The sequence below is a fragment of the Salvelinus alpinus genome, chromosome 10 (assembly GCF_045679555.1).
Source record: "Salvelinus alpinus chromosome 10, SLU_Salpinus.1, whole genome shotgun sequence".
Classification (NCBI taxonomy): domain Eukaryota; kingdom Metazoa; phylum Chordata; class Actinopteri; order Salmoniformes; family Salmonidae; genus Salvelinus; species Salvelinus alpinus.
The window spans coordinates 66,282,702-66,289,994 of record NC_092095.1 but is presented as its reverse complement, the minus strand read 5'-3'; positions in this window follow the sequence as shown (position 1 = coordinate 66,289,994).

Here is a 7,293-nt window from a genome sequence, read left to right as displayed (position 1 = left end):
CATTATTCGACATCCATCCATGTCTGAGGAAGTCCGGAAATGACGTGGAAAAAGGCCACTAGGGGTAATTGTGAGCGCTGTTACCTTTTAAGTAGGTTTCGTTTTGTTTGGGTGTTGGGGATGGAGAATGGGGGTGTAAGCATCTGCTACTGTGCAGAAAGTTGAATGTTTGAATCCAGTGATAAAAGTAATTTTTGAGACTTTTGTTTTAAGCCTGTCCCAAACCTTAACCCTTACGTTAACCATTTGGAGTTAATGACTAACCTCCCTCTAGTGTGAAAGGTTGCATGTTCGAATCCAATGATAAAGTTGTTTTTTAGATTTTTGTTTTAAGCCTCTCAAACCTTTACCCTTAATCATTCAGAGTTAGTGTCTAACCTGAACCACTTCAAAATGGTGCGTTTGGAACAACTTCAAAATGATGAAAGTCTAATTGTGACGTGAGACTGGGAGAGTTTGTTGAAGGAACCAACATTGTGCAGTACATGTAGGATATACCCTGTGTCTTTCCCATTTGGGGTCACCAATTTACACAAGGCCCATTATGTGAGGTAAACAGGATATAGTGTACATAACAGTATCCTTCAGTGCAATGATGATGTTGGAATACGCCTCAAAGTTTGTGAATGGAACATAACTCTCGTTTGACAATAGACTAACATTGCGTGTTAGGGGTGCTTGTCACTATGACCTCTTCTGAAAGAGGACGTGAAGGAAGACTCCCCATGTGAGAATTAACTCAACCTTTCACCCCCAGACCCTACATTTTCTTAAAGTCTATGTAGACAAGATTGTTGGCATCTTACTTAAAAGTCCTGCTGAGACTGAGGCTGTCCTAATATGGACACTGTAATACAAACATACAGTCATCTACTCATCCAGGGGTTTTTCTTTATTTTTACTATTTTCTACATTGTAGAATAATAGTGAAGACATCAAAACTATGAAATAACACATATGGAATCATGTAGTAACCAAAAAAAGTGTGAAAAAAAATCGAAATATATTTTTGCCACCCTTTGCCTTGATGACAGCTTTGCACTCTTGACATTCTCTCAACCAGCTTCACCTGAAATGCTTTTCCAACAGTCATGTGCTGAGCACTTGTTGGCTGCTTTTCCTTCACTCTGCTGTCCAACTCATCCCAAACCATCTCAATTGTGTGGAGGTCGGGTGATTGTGGAGGCCAGGTCATCTCATGCAGCACTCCATCACTCTCCTTCTTAGTAATATAGCCCTTACACAGCCTGGAGGTGTGTTGGGTCATTGTCCTGTTGAAAAACAAATTATAGTCCCACTAAGCGCAAACCAGATGGGATGGCGTATTGCTGCAGAATGCTGTGGTAGCCATGCTGGTTAAGTGTGCCTTGAATTCTAAATAAATCACAGACAGTGTCACCAGCAATACACCCCCACACCATCACACCTCCTCCTCCATGCTTTATGGTGGGAAATACACATGCGGAGATCATCCGTTCACCCACACCGCGTCTCACAAAGGCACCGCGTCTCACAAAGGCACGGCGGTTGGAACCAAATAATCTCAAATTTGGACTCCAGACCAAAGGACAGATTTCCACCGGTCTAATGTCCATTGCTCATGTTTCTTGGCCCAATCAAATCGTTTCTTCTTATTGGTGTCCTTTAGTAGTGGTTTCTTTGCAGCAATTCGACCATGAAGGTCTGATTCACACAGTCTCCTCTGAACAGTTCATGTTGAGATGTGTCTGTTACTTGAACTCTGTGAAGCATATATTTGGGCTGTAATTTCTGAGGCTGATAACTCTAATGAACTTATCCTCTGCACCAGAGGTAACTCTGGGTCTTCCTTTCCTGTGGCAGTCCTCGTGAGAGCCAGTTTTATCATAGTGCTTGATTGTTTTTGTGACTGCACTCGAAGAAACTTTAAAAGTTCTTGAAATTTTCCGCATTGACTGACCTTCATGTCTTAAAGTAATGATGGACTGTCTTTTCTCTTTGCTTATTTGAGCTGTTCTTGCCATAATATGGACTCTGTCTTTTACCAAATAGGGCTATCTTCTGTATACCCCCCACCTTGTCACAACACAACTGATTGGCTCAAACACATTAAGAAGGAAAGACATTCCACAAATTAACTTTTAAGAAGGCACAATTGAAATGCATTCCAGGTGACTAACTCATGAAGCTGGTTGAGAGAATGCCAAGAGTGTGCAAAGCTGTCATCAAGGCAAAGGTTTGCTATTTGAAGAATCTCAAATATAAAATATATTTTGATTTGTTTAACACTTTTTTGGTTACTACATGATTCCATATGTGTTATTTCATAATTTTGATGTCTTTCACTATTATTCTACAATGTAGAAAATAGTAAAAATGAAGAAAAACACTTGAATGAGTAGGTGTTCGAAAACTTTTGACCGGTAGTGCATATGAGACTGAGGCTGTCCTAATATATATTGACTCAGGAGACTAAAAACAAGTAGACTAAAACTATTCTGATGCCTAGTTTCACCTCATCTGTTTTTCTGTGAGTAACAGAGCTTATTTGCCTGGATTTGTGTCAGTCTAGTTTATACTGAGTTACCATACACACACACACACACACACACACACACACACACACACACACACACACACACACACACACACACACACACACTCACACGGTGCCATGCAGCAGAGCCGTAATCGTATTACAGTGTTCTGGGAGGCTGGCTGACGGCCCTGGATGTGTGACTTACACATGGCATTTGGGGAGAGAGAGCACGCTGCGATCTGATGAGGCACTGACTGACATTTATCCATTTGACTCGTTCAGCTCTCACTCTGTCTCTCTTTTTCTCTCTCACAGACACAGAGACACAGACAAACACACGCATGCACACAGTCTCTTTCTCTCTACCTCCTCGCTACACCTCTCCCTCTCTATTTTTCTCCCTACGTGTTGAGCCAGAGAGAGAGAGAGCTCAGATAAGATGCTCTCCCTACGTGTCGAGCCAGAAAGCTCAGATAAGATCTTCTCCCTACGTGTTGAGCCAGAGAGAGAGAGCTCAGATAAGATGTTCGCCCTACGTGTTGAGCCAGAGAGCTCAGATAAGATCTTCTCCCTACGTGTTGAGCCAGAGAGAGAGAGCTCAGATAAGATGTTCTCCCTAGATGTTGAGTCAGAGAGAGAGAGCTCAAATAAGATGTTCTCCCTACATGTTGAGCCAGAGAGAGAGAGAGCTCAGATAAGATGTTCGCCCTACGTGTTGAGCCAGAGAGCTCAGATAAGATCTTCTCCCTACGTGTTGAGCCAGAGAGAGAGAGCTCAGATAATATGTTCTCCCTAGATGTTGAGTCAGAGAGAGAGAGCTCAAATAAGATGTTCTCCCTACGTGTTGAGCCAGAGAGAGAGAGCTCAGATAAGATGTTCGCCCTACGTGTTGAGCCAGAGAGCTCAGATAAGATCTTCTCCCTACGTGTTGAGCCAGAGAGAGAGAGCTCAGATAAGATGTTCTCCCTACGTGTTGAGCCAGAGAGAGAGAGCTCAGATAAGATGTTCTTTTTTTTTTTCTTTTTTTTATTTCACCTTTATTTAACCAGGTAGGCTAGTTGAGAACAAGTTCTCATTTGCAACTGCGACCTGGCCAAGATAAAGCATAGCAGTGTGAACAGACAACACAGAGTTACACATGGAGTAAACAATAAACAAGTCAATAACATGGTAGAAAAAAAGAGAATCTATATACAATGTGTGCAAAAGGCATGAGGTAGGCAATAAATCGAATAATTACAATTTAGCAGATTAACACTGGAGTGATAAATCATCAGATGAACATGTGCAAGAAGAGATACTGGTGTGCAAAAGAGCAGAAAAGTAAATAAATAAAAGCAGTATGGGGGGTGAGGTAGGTAAATTGGGTGGGTAGTTTACAGATGGACTATGTACAGCTGCAGCGATCGGTTAGCTGCTCGGATAGCAGATTTTTAAAGTTGTTGAGGGAGATAAAAGTCTCCAACTTCAGAGATTTTTGCAATTCGTTCCAGTCGCAGGCAGCAGAGAACTGGAACGAAAGGCGTCCAAATGAGGTTTTAGCTTTAGGGATGATCAGTGAGATACACCTGCTGGAGCGCGTGCTGCGGGTGGGTGTAGCCATCGTGACCAGTGAACTGAGATAAGGCGGCACTTTACCTAGCATAGCCTTGTAGATGACCTGGAGCCAGTGGGTCTGACGACGAACATGTAGCGAGGGCCAGCCGACTAGGGCATACAGGTCGCAGTGGTGGGTCGTATAAGGTGCTTTAGTAACAAAACAAATGGCACTGTGATAAACTGCATCCAGTTTGCTGAGTAGAGTGTTGGAAGCTATTTTGTAGATGACATCGCCGAAGTCGAGGATCGGTAGGATAGTCAGTTTTACTAGGGTAAGTTTGGCGGCGTGAGTGAAGGAGGCTTTGTTGCGGAATAGAAAGCCGATTCTTGATTTGATTTTGGATTGGAGATGTTTGATATGAGTCTGGAAGGAGAGTTTGCAGTCTAGCCAGACACCTAGGTACTTATAGATGTCCACATATTCTAGGTCGGAACCGTCCAGGGTGGTGATGCTAGTCGGGCGTGCGGGTGCAGGCAGCGAACGGTTGAAAAGCATGCATTTGGTTTTACTAGCGTTTAAGAGCAGTTGGAGGCCACGGATGGAGTGTTGTATGGCATTGAAGCTCGTTTGGAGGTTAGATAGCACAGTGTCCAAGGAAGGGCCGGAAGTATATAGAATGGTGTCGTCTGCGTAGAGGTGGATCAGGGAATCGCCCGCAGCAAGAGCAACATCATTGATGTATACAGAGAAAAGAGTCGGCCCGAGAATTGAACCCTGTGGTACCCCCATAGAGACTGCCAGAGGACCGGACAACATGCCCTCCGATTTGACACACTGAACTCTGTCTGCAAAGTAGTTGGTGAACCAGGCAAGGCAGTCATTAGAAAAACCGAGGCTACTGAGTCTGCCGATAAGAATATGGTGATTGACAGAGTCGAAAGCCTTGGCCAGGTCGATGAAGACGGCTGCACAGTAATGTCTTTTATCGATGGCGGTTATGATGTCGTTTAGTACCTTGAGCGTGGCTGAGGTGCACCCGTGACCGGCTCGGAAACCGGATTGCACAGCGGAGAAGGTACGGTGGGATTCGAGATGGTCAGTGATCTGTTTGTTGACTTGGCTTTCGAAGACCTTAGATAGGCAGGGCAGGATGGATATAGGTCTGTAACAGTTTGGGTCCAGGGTGTCTCCCCCTTTGAAGAGGGGGATGACCACGGCAGCTTTCCAATCCTTGGGGATCTCAGATGATACGAAGGAGAGGTTGAACAGGCTGGTAATAGGGGGTGCGACAATGGCGGCGGACAGTTTCAGAAATAGGGGGTCCAGATTGTCAAGCCCAGCTGATTTGTATGGGTCCAGGTTTTCCAGCTCTTTCAGAACATCTGCTATCTGGATTTGGGTAAAGGAGAAGCTGGGGAGGCTTGGGCGAGTAGCAGCGGGGGGGGCGGGGCTGTTGGCCAAGGTTGGAGTCGCCAGGAGGAAGGCATGGCCAGCCATTGAGAAATGCTTGTTGAAGTCTTCGATTATCACGGATTTATCGGTGGTGACCGTGTTACCTAGCCTCAGTGCAGTGGGCAGCTGGGAGGAGGTGCTCTTGTTCTCCATGGACTTTACAGTATCCCAGAACTTTTTGGAGTTAGAGCTACAGGATGCGAATTTCTGCTTGAAAAAGCTGGCCTTTGCTTTCCTGACTGACTGCGTGTATTGGTTCCTGACTTCCCTGAACAGTTGCATATCGCGGGGGCTCTTCGATGCTATTGCAGTTCGCCACAGGATGTTTTTGTGCTGGTCGAGGGCAGTCAGGTCTGGAGTGAACCAAGGGCTATATCTGTTCTTGGTTCTGCATTTTTTGAACGGAGCATGCTTGTCTAATATGGTGAGGAAGTAACATTTAAAGAATGACCAGGCATCCTCAACTGACGGGATGAGGTCAATATCCTTCCAGGGTACCCGGGCCAGGTCGATTAGAAAGGCCTGCTCGCAGAAGTGTTTTAGGGAGCGTTTGACAGTGATGAGGGTGGTCGTTTGACCGCGGACCCGTGGCGGATACAGGCAATGAGGCAGTGATCGCTGAGATCTTGATTGAAGACAGCAGAGGTGTATTTGGAGGGCAGGTTGGTCAGGATAATGTCTATTAGGGTGCCCATGTTTACGGATTTAGGGTTGTACCTGGTGGGTTCCTTGATGATTTGTGTGAGATTGAGGGCATCAAGCTTGGATTGTAGGACTGCCGGGGTGTTAAGCATATCCCAGTTTAGGTCACCTAACAGAACAAACTCTGAAGCTAGATGGGGAGCGATCAATTCACAGATGGTGTCCAGGGCACAGCTGGGAGCTGAGGGGGGTCGGTAGCAGGCGGCAACAGTGAGAGACTTATTTCTGGAGAGATTAATTTTTAAAATTAGAAGTTCGAACTGTTTGGGCATAGACCTGGAAAGTATGACAGAACTTTGCAGGCTATCTCTGCAGTAGATTGCAACTCCTCCCCCTTTGGCAGTTCTATCTTGACGGAAAGTGTTATAGTTGGGTATGGAAATCTCAGAATTTTTGGTGGCCTTCCTAAGCCAGGATTCGGACACGGCAAGGACATCAGGATTGGCAGAGTGTGCTAAAGCTTTGAGTAAGGCAAACTTAGGGAGGAGGCTTCTGATGTTGACATGCATGAGGCCAAGGCTTTTTCGATCGCAGAAGTCAACAAATGAGGGTGACTGGGGACATGCAGGGCCTGGGTTTACCTCCACATCACCCGAGGAACAGAGGAGTAGTAGGATGAGGGTGCGGCTAAAGGCTATCAAAACTGGTCGCCTAGAGCGTTGGGGACAAAGAATAAAAGGAGCAGATTTATGGGCGTGGTAGAATAGATTCTGGGCATAATGTGCAGACAGGGGTATGGAGGGGCGCGGGTACAGCGGAGGCAAGCCCAGGCACTGGGTGATGATAAGAGAGGTTGTATCTCTGGACATGCTGGTCTCAATGGGTGAGGTCACCGCATGTGTGGGGGGTGGGACAAAGGGGGTATCAGAGGTACGGAGAGTGGAACTACAGGGTCCATTGCAAACCAAAACAATGATAATGAAAACTAGCCTGAACAACAGTATGCAAGGCATATTGATATTTGAGAGAGACATACAATAAGGCATAAAGTGATTGCAGGTCTTGATTGGGAGAGCTAGCTAAAACAACAGGTAAGATAACAGCAGCAATAACAGGGTGTTAGTCTAACACAGCAACAACA